The 16,657-nt window shown below is 44.8% G+C and overlaps 1 protein-coding gene and 1 pseudogene across 1 annotated transcript in view; one reads left to right on the top strand and one right to left on the bottom strand.

Annotated features, from left to right (window-relative positions):
- The window catches only part of GPR39 (G protein-coupled receptor 39), a 181,891-nt gene that overhangs the window by 51,834 nt on the left and 113,400 nt on the right, over positions 1-16,657 (bottom strand). The gene's annotated exons all lie outside the window — the stretch shown is intronic.
- LOC118709096 lies at positions 1,554-14,896 on the top strand (annotated as a pseudogene).

The following is a 16,657-nucleotide window of genomic DNA, read 5'->3' on the forward strand; positions in this document are numbered from 1 at the left end:
TCACGGGGACTGACGCTCCTTTGCTTGGGACGTTGGCACACCTTGCCCTGTGCTCCCCTTCATCCAGCTGTCAGTTTGCAGCTTTCTCACATCCTCTGTAACAAATTGGCAAACAGAAGCAGTGTCCCTCTAAGTTTTCTGACAGCAAATAAACCCACAGAGATGGTCATGGGGTCCTCTGAGTTGGACAGAAAAGAACCCACACACTTATGAATGGGTTCTGAAGTGAGTGGGGAGGTGTCTGTGGGACTGAGCATAGAGCCTGTGCTACCTCTGGGTTGTTAGTGTCAGAACTGAGTTAAATTACAGGACACCCAGTTAGTGTCCACAGAGAACTGGCAAATTGCTTGGGTAGAAAGCCCAGCCATTTGGTATTAGAAGTGGTGAGTTGAGAAACAATCTTCCTTTAGCCATCCTTCCTCCCGGCAGAGAACTCAGCCCTCCCACCGCCTGCTGAGGCGGGAAAGGCATGTGTGGGAACAGCCTCCCCCACAAAAGGGGTTCAGACAGGAGCCAGGCAAGTCCTCAAAGGCCTTTGCTAGCCACTCCATGCCTTAATGACCTCCACCGGCTTCCTCTTCATGATCACCCTCTCTTCTTCCTTCACCCCCGTCTCCCATCTTCTCCAGACCTTCTCTCCTGGGCGAACCCTGAGGCCTGCAATCACATGCCAGGTCCCATACCCCACGGCCACCACTCAAACCAAAGCGCTGGGTGGGAGACCGTGGCACCGCTAGTGTGAAACTCCGACCCTTACAAAAGCTGGCTCTCATTCCTTACTTTGTCACAAGTCTTTAACGTCATGAGAACCTGCCTGCTGTTTTCCATCGCCAGAAACTGCAAAGTCAGAAAAAAAATAACTCATTTTAACATTTGTTAAAGACAAACCTACACAGGAAAGCAAATATGTTCTTCTTTTTCAACTGTTTCATGGTAGTTCAAGGCCAAATGACATAAAGCATGTGTACTTTTATGAAGGCCCTTAACCCTAGCATTGGCCCCAGCTATTGGAGCCAGCTGTTGTATCCTGGTTCTCAGCTTATTATAATAGAATGAGCTAAAAATAACCGGAGAAATGGCCAAAGAGCCAGAGGTTTCCTAATGTGTTATGGAGACCTTGGTTTCCAGGCTTTTTTTTTTTTTTTTTTTTTTTTTCCTTCCCTGTTTGGAGAGAATTTTTTAAAAGATAGAACAACTTCACCGAACACCTGACAGCTTCCACAGCAGGCCCGGTGCTGGTGAAAAGCCACAGCCCTCAACCTGGACTAGAACAGCCTTGGGCCATCCTGGTTCCTCCTGAACCAAAGCTGTTAAATGTGGTTCCCACTGGGGACCTCTCACATTGTTTCACTTCACTCTGTTAGTGCTGACAAGCAGAAAACCAGACTCAATGGACAAACTGTCTCTTAACACAATTTGAGAGATGCCCAAATTTTAAAATCCCACTTTCCACATCAGTTAATAATCTATAATAATAAAAGCATAATATGCTAATTAGATCAGATAGCTGAATAACCTCCAGTGTCATTTCAGATATTCTTCTGGATGAAACCATGGAGGTGAAGCACAGGTGGTAGGGGTAATCAGGCAGGCAGGCAGGTGAGTGGTTAGGAGCCAGCAGTCCCGGAATGCAAGAGGGATGTCTGACTGCCGGTTTAGGCCTGATCTCCCAGACCTCTGCAGGATCAGGCCTAAACCAGCAGTCAGCCATCCCCCAAGGAGTCTCTGATTGTGAGAGGGTGCAGGCCAGGCTAAAGGACCCTCTATCCCTGTGCACAAATTCCGTGCACCGGGCCTCTAGTATCAGATGTTTCCTGACAGAAACTTGAAAGTCTAAAGAACTGAACTAACACCAAAGCCAGTTTGGCTCAGTGGTAGAGCGTCAGTCTGCGGACTTAAAGGTCCCAGGTTCGATTCCGGTCAAGGGCATGTACATTGGTTGCAGGCACATCCCCCGTGGGGGGTGTGCAAGAGGCAGCTGGTCAATGTTTCTCTCTCATCGACGTTTCTAGCTCTCTATCTCTTTCCCTTCCTCTCTGTAAAAAAAATCAATAAAATATATTTTAAAAAAACACTGAACTAACCATTGTTTCCTAAAGAAGCTGGAAATATTGCTGAAAGTTGTTTTAAACCAGATAGAAGGGGGGAAATAAATCAAGAATCCCATATAGTGGTCACAGATCTACCATTGCAGCTGTGCCCTGTGCATTCTAAGACTCTGCATCTGTGCACCATGAAACCACTCCCCTAAAATATCTCCAATTATAAGCCTGAAGCCCACAAATGTGGTTTAAATACAGAGCGTGATGTTTGTCAAGGCAATTCCAGCAGCTTTGCTGTGGGAACCATCTGACTGATATCTATTGATAACAAGGCAGGAGCAAGCGTTGCTAAATTGCTCAGTGCCCCACAGGGTCTCCAGGATCCCCTAAGGTGCCTCAGCTGGTGAGATCTGCAGGTGCCACCAAACACAGCGGACAGCAGGCGTTCCTCCCAGGGGGAGGTGACAGCACAGGGGCAACCTGGGTGAGCCAGCAGCTCTTCCCGCTCAGACAGGCTCTGCAGGGGGCTCCTGAGTAACACAGGGCATGGGGTCTGCATCTGGTGCGGCGGTGCAGCTGGAACCACTGACAGCCTGCGCTCGCCTATAAATACCGGCTATAAATGTTGCGAGTGGACAGCTTTGTTTTTTGGTTGCGCCCTCCCCTCCCCTCCTTTCCTTTTTTTTTTTTTTTAAGAGTTGGCGGAGACAGCAGACACTTACTGTCTGTCTGTGAGGAACAGCACATGCTGCAGCAGGGTTATTAGCATAGCATTAGCTGAAGCCGGTTTGCTCTCCCAGCAGCGGCCTCGCTTCCCACCAGCAGCAGCAGCCTATAATCAGGGAGCTCTAATGGGCCTGCTAATGAAGTTTTGCAGAATTGGTCTCTCTAAGAGGGGCATTAAAAAAAAATCCATCCAAGATTTCTGTGGGTTGATGTCTCTCCTTTTGCCCTCGCTCCCACCCCAAATGGAAGCACCACCCAGGACCCCCACGCTGCCTGCACAGGAGCGCCAAGGGAACCGTTTCCAAGTCTGGCGCAAACAGTGCTCCCTCCCTCTGTGTCCGGTCTGTCCAGCTCCAGCCACTGTGTGCTGGCCGGGCGCAGGGGAATGAGGGGACAGCAGTCCTCCTGTAGAGGGGCCAGGTCAGGGACGCAGCCCAGCAGCCTGACCCCATCCTCAGAGAACGCCACTTCCAGGGGAGTTTGCAAGATGTGTGCGAGTGCAGACCTATCAGTCATCCTGAGCCCCAGGAGGAAATACATATCCCCACATTGGTTCCTGTGTGCGAGGGGAGGGGGTCTGCCTGAGTCACATAGGGGCTGAGAACCAGGGACCCCCTGAGAACCAGGGGTGACTTCCCTCCAAGAGCCCAGAAGTTCCAGGAAGGGGGGTGGGGGGACAGAATAGGGTTAGGGAAGGCCTAGGGACAGCCCCAGCTGGCCTGGCTTCAGGCAGGGAGCATTTGACTGCTCCCAAGGGCCCCAGGAGAGCCCCAAAGTAGCTGGGAACAGCAGCGGGGGTGGGGGTGGCTATCCTAAATCAGATCGTCTGGAAAGTCAGGCAAACACCTGGGCCTTTTACTTATTTATACACGACTCCTGGTATATTAAAGAGTGCCAAGTAGCATGCAGTGCCAACATGGGTGTTGTGCTGAGTCCTCTCAGGGGGTCTGTGAGTGGCCTTCCTGCCTCCCCACCCTCCACCCAACCCATGGTGGGGGACCAGACATTCTGGGCCTCCTCAATGGCCACCCCAAACCCAGGCTATGGAGGATGTTGAGATCCCTGGAAATCGGTCTCCAGGAATTCTCTCCCCCGTTGTTAAAGGTCCATAAACACGATTTTGATTTGGCGGGTTATCCACATGAATGCTGCTAGACGGGAGGATTAGTCCAGTGAGGAGAGCAAACACTGCCTGGTAATCGTGTAACAGCCACCCCATTTCCCACCAAATGGCTCCGAAAGCCTCATTTGCTGGAGCCTGTCTGCTTTCCCAAACAGGGCGTTCTTTCTTAGGAGCCACTCCCCTCTCATCTTCCCTTTTGAAATGCAACCCTGACCTTGGCCAGCCCTCCCTCCCAGGGCAGACCCAGCTCCCTGGCTTCCCAACAACAGGGCAGAGTGCCCAGGCCCACAGTCTCCCTCTGAGGACACCCTGCTTCCCTGTGCAGGGCAAAGCTGGGTGTCCCCTCCACACCTCTGGCTCAGGGGGTGTCCTCTGGCTGGTCTAGTCATTAGCTAGAGCAGGTAAGCAAACTGCGGCTCGCGAGCCACATGCGGCTCTTTGGCCCCTTGAGTGTGGCTCTTTCACAAAATACCATGGCCTGGGCAAGTCTATTTTGAAGAACTGTTGTTAGAGTTTAAAAAATTTGGCTCTCAAAAAAAATTTCAATCGTTGTACTGTTGATATTTGGCTCTGTTGACTAATGAGTTTGCCGACCACTGCCCTAGAGGCCTTTTGATGGTTGTTTGCAGCAGAGACTCATGCTCCGGCCTTTCAGAGGACGCCTCCCCTGGAACGTTTCAAAAACAAGTTGCTCTGCCAGCAGCTCTACCCTCTCTCCCAGGGCCTCCCCTTTCCTTCTGCGTAGAGGCCGCTGCCCTCTGCCCTTGGCCTGAGGTCACTGTCCCTTCTGTTCAAGTACAGCCTTTCCTTCAAAGAAACTAAAATACTGCCTCCTTACCCCCCCAGGAAAAAAAAAAAAAAAAAAAAACACCAAAAAATCTACCTGTGGCATTTTGAAGACTTCTCCACAGATTCTTTGTCACCATGCCTAGAAAGGTGGGAGCTGTGTCATTGCCCTCGATGGCTTGTCTAACTGTCAGAACACAGCAGACTTGCCCTCCTAGCTCAGAAGGGCCACAGTCTCACTTGTAGGGAAGGCCTTCTGTGCTCCCCAACCTCCGGGAGCATTAACTGCTCCTGTGTGAGCCCCGGTGCAGGGTGCCCCCAGCACCCAGTCCTCCTGTCTGAGGCCTCAGAAATGAAGGCACAGCGACCAGCCACTCCTGCTGGGCCCTGTCCTGGACCGCACATTCATCAGAATAAGTGGCTGTGCTTAAATGACCCCTCAGTTTGGGGGTTGTTTGTTCCCACAGTGGTAACTGATGTTTCCAAACCCTCTCTCCCCTCCACCAGTCTCTTCCTTGGACATTCAGCTCTCCCACACTCAGAGGCACCACAAGCACGGCCCTCACTCCACTGGCTGGCTACTGCTCTCACAGCTGCTCTGCCTTTTTGTTTTTAATCATCACCCAACGACATATTTCTATTGAATTTTTATAGAGAGAAGGAGAGGAGGGAAGGAGAGAAGGAGGGAGAGGGAGGGAGAGGAAGGGAGAGAAAGAAAGGAGAGGGAGAGAAAAAGATATGGATAAGCTGTCTCCCCTACATGCCCCTAACTGGGTACATGCCATGTCGGAAACCAAAGCTGCCGCCTTTCAGTGTAAGGGAGAAGCTCCGACAAAATGACCACACCTGCTGGGGCCATTTCTGTCTTTTAAGGCCGGTTTGATGTGTCCAACTTTGGGGGGATGGAAACACTTTTCTGAGGGATGTATGTGTGCTGGGGGAGCCGCAGGTAGGAAGTACTGATTGCTAGGAAGAGAGCCTGTAGCTTTAAAACTTCTGACCCACAGTAAAGGAATAGATTTTCTACTGTTACCCAGCGCACGGACAATGGGTACACCCCAGTCCACTGGCGGGAACTCTGCACCGCTCGTGAAGAATCCTGACCCCTACTCAATTTCACTCTTTCTAATGTTTCTTGTGACCCACCAAATGGAATTCACAAAGAATAGATTGCCCCACAGCTGGAAACCTCTCTGCCTTAAGTAGTGAGGTCAGAAAGGGTGTGGGAACCTGGCCCAGCTAGTGTAGAGGCTGAAAGAAATAATATAGAAAAATTCCCCTGCTAGCCCCGACCTCCCTTGGGAATGTGACCCTTAAAACTGCCCCAGGAAATACAGGATATGAGCCACACAGCACCAGACCACCAGACTCAGCCCCTAGGTAGTAAACTGAATGTATTATCAACGTCCTGAGGCGGTTCCACCCTGTTCCTTGTGATAATGTCTATCCTCCCCTCAAGGAATTCCTGTCCCTCTTTCTGGAAGACCCCTTCCCCTTGCCCTTTGTTCTAACTTTGCGGTTTTTGCCTTTATAAGCCTGTAAGAAATTCTGCTCAGGACTTGACTTGGCTGCTCCTGCGTGAGTAACAGGTCAGGTCCCAGCATGCTGGAATAAATCCTCTTGCTATTTGCATCAAGTGCCGTCTCTTGCGTTTGACTGGGTCGTCGCTGATCCTGGGTCAGGGCAGGGGTCTCCTTCGGGGGGTCCAACACTAGCCAGAGTCTGGGAGGCACTGTCAGCAGCCATGTCCCTCCCCCAGCCTTCCCAGGCCCCCATCCCCCGGACTCCCGGCCAACTGAGCTCCAGGCCTCAGAGATGCCCCGCACCCTGTGCCGGACCCACCCTGAGAATCCCCTGTGTACTTCCAGGCTCCAAGGGTGGGCGACCCAGACCTGCCACTGGCCTCAGTCTCCCCTGCTCTAGCCAAGCTGGGCACAGCCAGCAAACACGCTCTGTTCCCACGACAAGACAAGAGCAGCCTTCATGCAGACCTGAATAAAGCCAGCCTAAAAAGCGAATTGCAAATCACTAAAGAACATCCTGCAATTTCCTTCTTTGTAGAATCGTGAATCGATACCCCATAGCGCACTAGGACCTTTAACACTAAGTCTCACTCAAGCAGGAATATGATTTTATTCAGAACCTACAGCACAGCTTCCTCCCTGCGTGCTTCCTCCCCCAGCAGTCAGGTCCTCCAGGTGCCGGCCAGGAGCCAAACCACCCTCCTCTCCCCCTCCTCCCTCTCTTTCTTCCTCTCTCCTCTTCCTCCTCCCTCACCATCTGTAGCTTTGGCCCACACCAAGTCAGGCCACCTGAAGATGGTAACAGGCCTGAGGATGGGAGAGCTGGCCTGACCCCTGACCCCAGCACACCTGTCACTTAATCACCTGCTCAGATGTCTGCCAGGTGACTCCAGAACCAGCAGGCAGAGCCAATTAGCTTTTATCTCCTAACCACTGAGTCACCACCTTAGCTTGTTTGAAACCTTTTGTGTGTGTGTTTTTTGTTGTTGTTGTTGTTGTTTTTTGTGTGTGTGTGTGTATGTTTTTATTTGTGTGTTTTTTTTAATCCCCACCCAAGAATATTTTTTTCCCATTGATTTTTAGAGAGGAAGGAAGAGGGAGAGACACATCGATTGGTTGCCTCCCACGTGTCCCTAACCAGGGCCAGAGATTGAATCTGAGGTACCTGCCCTTGACTGGAATAGAACCTGGACTGATAGAGGTCAACTCTCTACCCATTGAGCCAAACCGACTAGGGCTCCTTTTGTTTTTTGAAACCCCGGCAGTAAATAATGCCACAGTCATATAAGAACTCAGTAAAACTAGAGCTCATGCCACATATATTCTTACTTGGATAACTAGTTTAAAAATGAACCACTCCCACGGGAAGGTGGTACTGGGAGCACCACGCTTCATTTGCACTGAAAAGCTGCTCAGGCGAGAATTCATTCCCTGAAGAGGGCAGCTGTGAAAAACAGCTTGGTCTCTTTAAATAGGTCTGCCTCCCTCCAATTACTATGAGAGTCTGTCTCTCTCGCCCATGGACCTGAGGGCCTCACTGCCTAGGGACCCCACGGCATGTTCCGTGAACATTGGGTGTTAAGCCCGGGAGCTGGCGGTCAGTGTCAGCCCAGACACCGGACTCGTTTCCTGATCTCTGATGTGGAGAGCCATTGTGAGGGATAGGAAAAGGGGGCGTCAGAGAAGATAATGGGGTCACTAGCCAAAAGAAATATTTCTGTCCCCATGTAATATTTAAAAATATCTGGGAGGCCTTATCAGAAAGCCCTTCCATGGCTCCTGGGGATCTCAGCCTATTGGGTGTTTTACTAAATTTAACTCAGATTGTTCACCCCCTAAAAAAAGTCACTACTTTCCTTATGAAGACTCCCCACTGGGCATTGTGTCAAATGGAAAGAAATACCTAATAGAGGATTTAAAGGTTTCCTGCCAACTGCCCTTTCTTGCTCTGGTCTCCTGTTAAATCGAAATGATTTAACAAAATGAAACCCACAGAGAGAAAGTCACTGCAAAGCTAAGATCCTTGGCGAGTCTTCCTAAAAACTGCTCTGCTCAGAGGCCTCCCCGAGGTTTTCACCGCTTCCCTTTGCCCCTTCTAAGCAGGAGTGATGCAGTTGGGTTTTTAAAATCTTTACACCACTTTACAGGAGAAGTTGGTTCTGACGTTAATTTTCAGCATGCCTAATCAAAAGGAATAATTACAAAGCTGGACTTGATGCCCCACGCTGCATTTGGTTCAGAAACCTGGCTCTCTCCATGACTAAGGCACACCTAAGGAAAGATGAAGATTCTCTGCACAATCAGGGTGACTAAATACACAAGTAAACATGCTTTCATTTTCTAATTATGATGTTTCTGGCCTAGGAACTGGTGAAATCGACCATTTCCCAGCCACCCATCCTTTTCCCGCTATGTGTCCCTATGATAGAAAGCCTTTGCATCAACTGAAAAGAAACTGTTTCTATTGTGGGAAAACTTCCCAGGACAGGATGTAAAGCCAACTCCCAATTCACTAGTGCTCTCCCTTTTCCCAACTGAGACCCATAAAAACAAAAATTTAGTGATCACTTGTACTAAGTTACCGACTTGATCCTTAAAACAATCCTAACACCTTTCACTCCCATTTCCTAAGTAAGGAAACCCTTAGACTTTACACAATTGTCCTAAAGCTACACATATAAGTTAACCAACTGCAGAACTCAAAGCCCAAACCTTGCCTCTAAAGCTCATATTTTTATTCATCTTGCTAACATGGCCTTTGGTAAAACAATTTCCAAAAGCTCTGAATTAACAGTATACTTTTTTTAACCTAATATTAATTAAGCCAACCTGTGAATAGCAGAGTGAAATTTCAGACATTTTATAACCAATTACCCCAATATTGCATAACCCTTGTGTCTCTTCACAGAGAACACAGCCACTTTATTCCCCCTGGAACTTAGAATGTTAACAATTAAAAAATGAAATGTACTTGATGCTGAAGAAGCTTTATTCTGGTATAAGTTAAAGGAGAAAAATTACACCATTTTTCAATAGATTAAAAAATTTTTCTCAGAAATACAACAATGAAAATTTTAGTCAAGTGTTATAGACCACATTCTAATATAATTAAAATGTCTGCCAAAGATCAGAGCTAAAAACAAAGCAAAAACTGACAAAACAGAAAGGACAAATAAACAAACCCAGAGTTATAGTTGGAGTCTTCAGCACTTTTCTCTCAAAAAATAGAGAAAATTATTAAGAACTTAATACCATTAATCAACAGAACACTCCACCCTATGACTGCAGAATACACTTTCTTTTCATGTTCCCAGAGAACATATAACAAAAATAAAACCTATCCTGGGCCTAAGAGACAAACTTCAACAAATTTAAAATAATTTAAATTATGCAGTTTCTCTGACCATAATGAAATCAAACTAGAAATGAGTAACAGAAATATAACAAAAACTCTCCATACTCTTGGAAACTAAACAAATCTCCTAAGTAGCCCAAAGAGGAAGACTCAAGAGAAATTTAAAAATACATTCATTTAACTTAATGAAAATGAAAAGGCAACACATCAAAATCTGTAGGACACAGTTAAAGTAGTGCTAAGAGGAATATTTATAGCACTCAAAGCATACATTAAAAAAGGAAAAATCTCGCTGAAACCGGTTTGGCTCAGTGGATAGAGTGTCATCTTATGGACTGAAAGGTCCCAGGTTCGATTCTGATTGGGGGCATGTACATTCATTGCGGGCACATCCCCGGTAGGGGATATTCAGAAGGCAGCTGGTCGACGTTTCTCTCTCATTGATGTTTCTAACTCTCCCTTCCTCTCTGTAAAAAATCAATTAAAAATATATTTAAAAAAGGAAAAATCTCTAATGATTTAAGCTTCTACAACAAGAGCATAAAAAAGAGCAAAAAAGAAGGAAATAATTAATAAAAGCAGAAATAAATGCAATTGAAAGCAGAAATATAATAGAGAAAATAAATGAAACAGACTGACTCTGTTGAAAATATCAATAAAGTTGAATAATCTCTAGCAAGACGAATAACAAAAAATGGAACACAAATTATCTGGCATGAATGGAATATTACTACAGATCTTGCAGACATCAAAAAAGTAATAAGGCCCTGCAGACATCAAAGTAAAAAGAGAATACTACAAATACCTCTACACAGTACATTTAACAACTTAGATGAAATAGAGCAACTCCTCAAGAAATTTTATAATACCTCACCAAAGATGAAATAGATGATTTGAATAGCCCTATAACTGTTAAGGAAATTGAATTCTTAATTTTAAAAAATTCCCCCCTCCCAAAAGAAATCTGTAAGTTCAGATCATTTCACTGAAGAATTCTACCAAATGTTTAAAGAATAATTAATAGAATTTACACAATTTCTTCCAGATGACAGGTGAATAAACACTTTCCAGTTCCTTTTGTAATGCTACTATTACCCTACTACCAAAATCAGATAGATAGAACAGAAAAAGAAAACTAAAGGCCAATATCAGTCATAGATATAAAGATCTTTAATAAAATATTAGCAAATAGATTTCAGCAATGTTTAAAAATGTATATAGTATGACCAGTTAGGTTTATTCCATGAATGCAAAACTGATTCAATATTTGAAAATTGATGTATTCCACATATCAAGAAGCTAAAAAAGAAAAATTACTTGATCATATCATTTTATGTAGAAAAAACATTTGACACAATCACAAACCCATTCATGATTTAAAAAAATATATTGGAAAATTAGAAATAGAAAGGAGTTTTCTAACTTGATAAGAAGTATTCACAAAAACAAGAAAACAAAACCATTACACCTAACAATATATTGTACTTAATGGTGAAGAACTGAATACTTTTCCTCTAAAATGTCTCCATTTTAGAGAACTGTCTGTTTAAAAGGATGTCTGTTCTTACCACTCTTACTCAACACAGTGCTGCAAATTCTAACCAAGGCAATAATGCAAGGCAAGGAAATAATAGGCATACAGAAGAAGATGAAATGAAGAAGAAAAACTCTCTATTTGCTTATATAGAAAATTCCAAGGCATCTACAAAAAAAAAAGTCTACAACAAATACGAGTTCAGCAGTCACAGGATACAAGAGCAACACATAAAAATCAATCACACTTCTACACATAATAATGAAAAACCAAAATTTAAAAGATAATGCCATTTAAAATCACTCAGAGAAAATACTTAGATGTAAATCTAACAAAACACATATACAACTTGCATGCTGAAAACTACACAAATATGCTGATAAAAGAAACTAAAGATGAACTAAATAAATAAGACACATACTGGGTTCATAGATTGGAAAATTCAACATAGTACAGATGTCAATTCTCCTCAAACTAATACACAGATTTAATATAATTCTTTAAAAATTATCCACAAAAGTTTTTGTTGATATAGACCAACGATTTTCAACTTTTTCATCTCATGGTACACATAAGCGAATAAAATTCTATGACACACCAAAACATCTTTTCTGCAGATCTGACAAAAATCATAGGTATAATTTTGGTTGATTTATAAAAACAAAACAAAACTAATGATAATCATTACCTACCATTTTTGCTCCAAAGTGACTTTTTTAAAAAGCATGTGCGTATACTTGTATATCAGCTTTTCTGGTACCAATAATTAACCAATCAGAAGCAAATTTATTATGCAATGTGACCAATAAGATGCAACTCTATTATATGACCAATATATTTATGGCTCAAGACAGGGACATTATAACTGGATGGCTTTTGTTGTGTTGGCTGTGATCATTTTTATTTGATAGTCTAAGGCAAGCATGTCAAACTCCTGGCCCACGTGCAGCATGCCTTGTTTATTTGGCCTGTGTTAGCCTTTGAGTTAGACATGCTTGATCTAAGATGTTATGCTTGTGGCTCTCCAGCTCTGCAGGATCAGGAAACAGAGGATTCGTCCTCATATACCACATCTGGTGCCTAGCTGCAGCCCAGCCGCTGCCCATGTTAGATTCCTGTGGCCTTCTAAATGATTAATGATGGGTATGGACCCAAAATAATAAATGACTTCTCTACTGAAGCAACCGAAGATTCTTCACATTACCTTCTAGGAGCTCAATTTCAGTCTTCAGGAAAGGGCAAACAAATGAAATACAGAAAACTGAAGAGAAAAAAACCTCACTTTGGAACTCTTTCTCCTTGACTACTCCTTAACCCCCATCTATCTACTGGTTTTAATTTTGCTTTGAATTTATAAATAGTGAAGACCAAAGAAATAGAAGATACATTTGGGAGCTTTATACCAAGAAATTTGCCTTAAAAGCTGCTATTCTTTGGAAGGAAATGCATATCAAGATCCTTTCTGATTTTTTTAAAAACAAGATTTCTTATATCCTTAGATTTTGAAGAAAACAAATACAAATACTATTTTTAGCAGCTGTGTAAGAATGAGATTTGTAAATTAAGGGTTTTGTCGTGTAGATGTTTTGCCACTGGAGTTGAATACTCAGAAGATCTTTTCTAGCTTTTTAATATTATTTTTTAATATATATTTATTATTCATGTTTTTACAGAGAAGAAGGGAAAGGGATAGAAAGCTAGAAACATTGATGGAAGACAAACATCGACCAGCTGTCTCCTGCACACCCCTCTACTGGGGATGTGCCCACAACTTATGTACATGTTCTCGACTAAAGCCGAACCCGGGACTTTTCAGTCCATAGGCCAACGCTCTATCCACTGACCAAACCGGTTTTGGCTAATATTATATTTTTGATCGGTCACTTAGATGACATTATTTGCCCTTGCAAGTCCACCTCTCTTTCTACTTATGACCTTGCTATGAACAGTGCTTGTACTCACTGTGCAGATATCCATGTATTATCTATTTAAACAACATCATAGAGCCATCACTCAAGGAAGTTGAATGAGGTGAACATAGACATAGGTCTTTCCCCGCCCTCCTCAGTTTTAAATGGAACAAATAATTTTTTTTATCTTCCCCATTCCCCTTTCCCTTTTCCCTTTTGGAAACCGTGTCAGGAACTAGGTAGTTTAAGATGAGAAAATGAGGGGACTGAGAGTGATCCACACAGAGCCTGGCTTCTTTGTGCTTCATCGTAAGGGGTGCTGCCCATTAGCCTTATTAAGCACCCTTCTAATGAGAAGTCGTGGGAAATCCAGTGGGCAGACTCAAGGAGTTCCGGAATCAGGACCACAGAGGTCACACTCAGGGATCCTGGCCATAAGGCTGGATACCTCACCTTGCTGAAAAGAGAGACTGGACCTAAATGACACAGTGTGACTGTTCCTGCTTGGCTCAAGTTTTCAACACCACGGGCAGTTAGGTCACCAACAGCCACCTGAAAAACACGAGAGCACCTACCCCGAGGAGATGGTAGATTTGGAGTAAGCCGTGTGGGCATAATTCCTCTGATGGCTTTTTTAACAACGGACCTCTACCAACTACAGGAGATTCCTGTCACCAGCCCTCCCTGTTTCACCCTGATTCTGCGGACTTGGGTTTCTCTAAGGGAGCACATGCTGGAATCACAGGAAACCTATCTGGTTGGCATGGCTCTTCCCGTGATCATGAAGGCATGAGTCAGCAGAGTGGGGGTGGCACAGGAAACCATCGCCACTGGAACAGCAGCTTCACTCCAGGAAAGGCTGTGCCTTCCAAGAAAAGCCATCTCTAGAGATCAGGGAAGAAAAGAAGACAAGGTGGGAAAGTTGCAGTGTGAAGAGGAAGACTTCCCTTCTTAGAATCCAGAAGCTGGCAAACAGAACCAGCCATGCAGACCTATTGGGAGCCATTCTGGAATGCAGGGAAAACCCACCTGATGCCAAACAAACCTCCAAAATGCCAGTTATCAAAAACGTTTCCAAAAACCCTGCTGCTGCCTTCTCTGCTGCGTTCACCTCACCAGGATCTCACTACGCAAATGGGAATAAATGGTCCAACATGGGTCCAAGTGTCTATTAGAACCTGGTTCCTAAGCCTGCACCACCGCCTTCCAGTCCCAGAGCTTGGAAAGCTAATGGAATGGGACACAAACCAGGATCCCTTTCCTCTAGTCCGGAGTCTGCTTTTACCAGTCCAATCTCTGTTACCAAACCAGGGGTACTGGCTGGCGGCAGTTTTAAGCTCTCCCAAAGAGAGTCCCTCCAGCACCACTCCTCCCATGGAGATCAGCTCCTCTCCTCTGACCACGGTGACCCTGACCCGCCAAACCACCGACAGGAAAAGCGAATTTCTGAAGACTCTGAAGAAGAACGGGAATGGAGACCTCTCAGAGAACAGAGACTGTGACAAGGGGGAGGACTGGGGGACAACAGCACACTCGAACCAAAGGAAAATGGAGAGGAAGGCTGTCATCGGAACGGTCTCCTGCTCCCTGTAGAGGAAGAAGGGGAGGTCCTCTCACCCTCACTGGAAGCAGAGCACAGTAAGTGAAAGCAATGGGACGGCAGGAGTATCCTGACAATGATGAGAAGAGCTCAAAGAGTTCCATATGAAGACAGAGAAGCTGAGAAGAAATGGCTTTGGGAGGAATGGCTTCTTGCAAAGCCCCACTTCTTAGCCTGTTCTCCCCTTGGTGAAGCACGTGCAAAGCAGAGTTTGAGGATTCAGACACAGAAACCAGTAGCAGTGAAACAACAGATGACGACGATGCCTGGAAGTAGGCACATAAATGTTCGGTTAAATCTGACCCATAAACTCAGCTTGTGTGCTTACAGAGAATACAAAAAAAATCCTTTCCTTTTCTTACATTGTTATTGAATATTTAATGCACAGGGGAAATCATCATATCCCAAAGAGCGATTGGCTTGTTTAACTTTTGTTGTTTTTCTTTCCTGTTATTTGCTTCATAGAGAAAATTTGTGTGATGAGAAATACTTTTAAAATACACACACAGTGTATATGGGGTGATGCACATGTGGGAGCTGCCAGTGAAGAAAGGAGGAGACACTGGTCTACAGCAATAGCTTCCACGCCCTTATGCTCAAGCAAGCATTGTCAATGACAAAGCGACTATTGAAGTTATAATTGTACTAGTGGCCTGGTGCATGAAATTCATGCACGGGGAAGAGGGAAGAGGTACTCTCAGGCTGGCGTGCACCCTCTCCAATCTGGGACATCCCTCTTGCAATACAGGACCCCTGGCTCCTAACCACTCACCTGCCTGCCTTCCTGATCGCCCCTAACCATTCTACCTGCTGGCCTGCTCGCCCCTGCTAGTCTTTTTGTCCCTAATTGCCCCCTCTTCTGGCCTTCTCACCCCCACCTGCCCTCCCCTCCTGGCCTGATTGCCCCTAATTGCCTCTGCCTCTGCCCTGCCACCATGGCTTTGTCCAGAAGGTCTCTCAGTCTAATTAACATATTACCCTTTTATTAGTATAGAGGCCTGGTGCATGGGTGGGGGCCAGCTGGTCTGCCCTGAAGGAGGTCCTGGATCAGGGTGGGGGTCCCCTTGGGAGGGGTGGGACCAGTATGGGCTAGAGGCTGAGGGCCTTTTCAGGCTGGCCACACATCCTTCGGGATGGGGATCCCCACTGGGGGGTGTGGCTAGTCTGGGTGATGGGCTGAGGGCTGTTTGGGGGCAGTATACAGGCCAATCAAGCCCCTGGCTTTGTCCAGAAGGGTGTCTCAAGGAGGTCTCCTGGTCTAATTAGCATATTACTCTTATTAGTATAGATTAAATTAATGCTAATAATTTGGATATTTTATTTTTGTTTGCTCAGGTAACATTAGCCCTTAACCAAGCATATGTGGGGTATTTGTTTGTTTGTTTGTTTGTTTCTTTTTTGGGTACAGCCGTAAAATATTTGGATATAGGAAATGTGTTATTCTTGCAGCCTTGATATTCAGGGTGGATTGTAAAATATAAATTTTTGTGAGATTTCAAAGATTAATATTATTTTAATAACATTATTTTACAGATTTAAAAGATATGGTTATAACATGTCTAGAGGGGGGAACTACTGCATAAAATAACTTGGAATAAATATTTTGCATAAAAAAAAGAAATGCAAGAATAAATACCCTAGAATATTATCTAGCCATTTATGATGTCTTTGAAAATTGCAGTGGTTCACAATATTCATTATATAATGAAAACATCAACATGTAAAATTGAATATACAAAATTATGCCAGTTAAAATTCTAGTTGTGAATTTCCGAATTGCAAGACAGCAATAAATACTTTAAAAATAATTAAAACATCGTATTTAACTGACTTTTGCTGGGGCCCCAAAGAACTTAAATTGAAGTTCAAGAGACTTTTCTTATTATACCATCTGGTTTTTCTCTAAGCTCCGGAAAGTTCCCTGGCTAAAGGTAATTCTCTCCTTTGCCTGCTCCCTCTTTGGCAGCTGACATTCGCCTTCAATTAGTTTCAGAGAATCCTCTAACACAGCTCAGAATCTTGGATATGGAATCCTCTCCTTGCCCAGTGAGCTTGTCA

Source organism: Pipistrellus kuhlii, unplaced genomic scaffold, assembly GCF_014108245.1.
Source record: "Pipistrellus kuhlii isolate mPipKuh1 unplaced genomic scaffold, mPipKuh1.p scaffold_m20_p_7, whole genome shotgun sequence".
NCBI lineage: Eukaryota > Metazoa > Chordata > Mammalia > Chiroptera > Vespertilionidae > Pipistrellus > Pipistrellus kuhlii.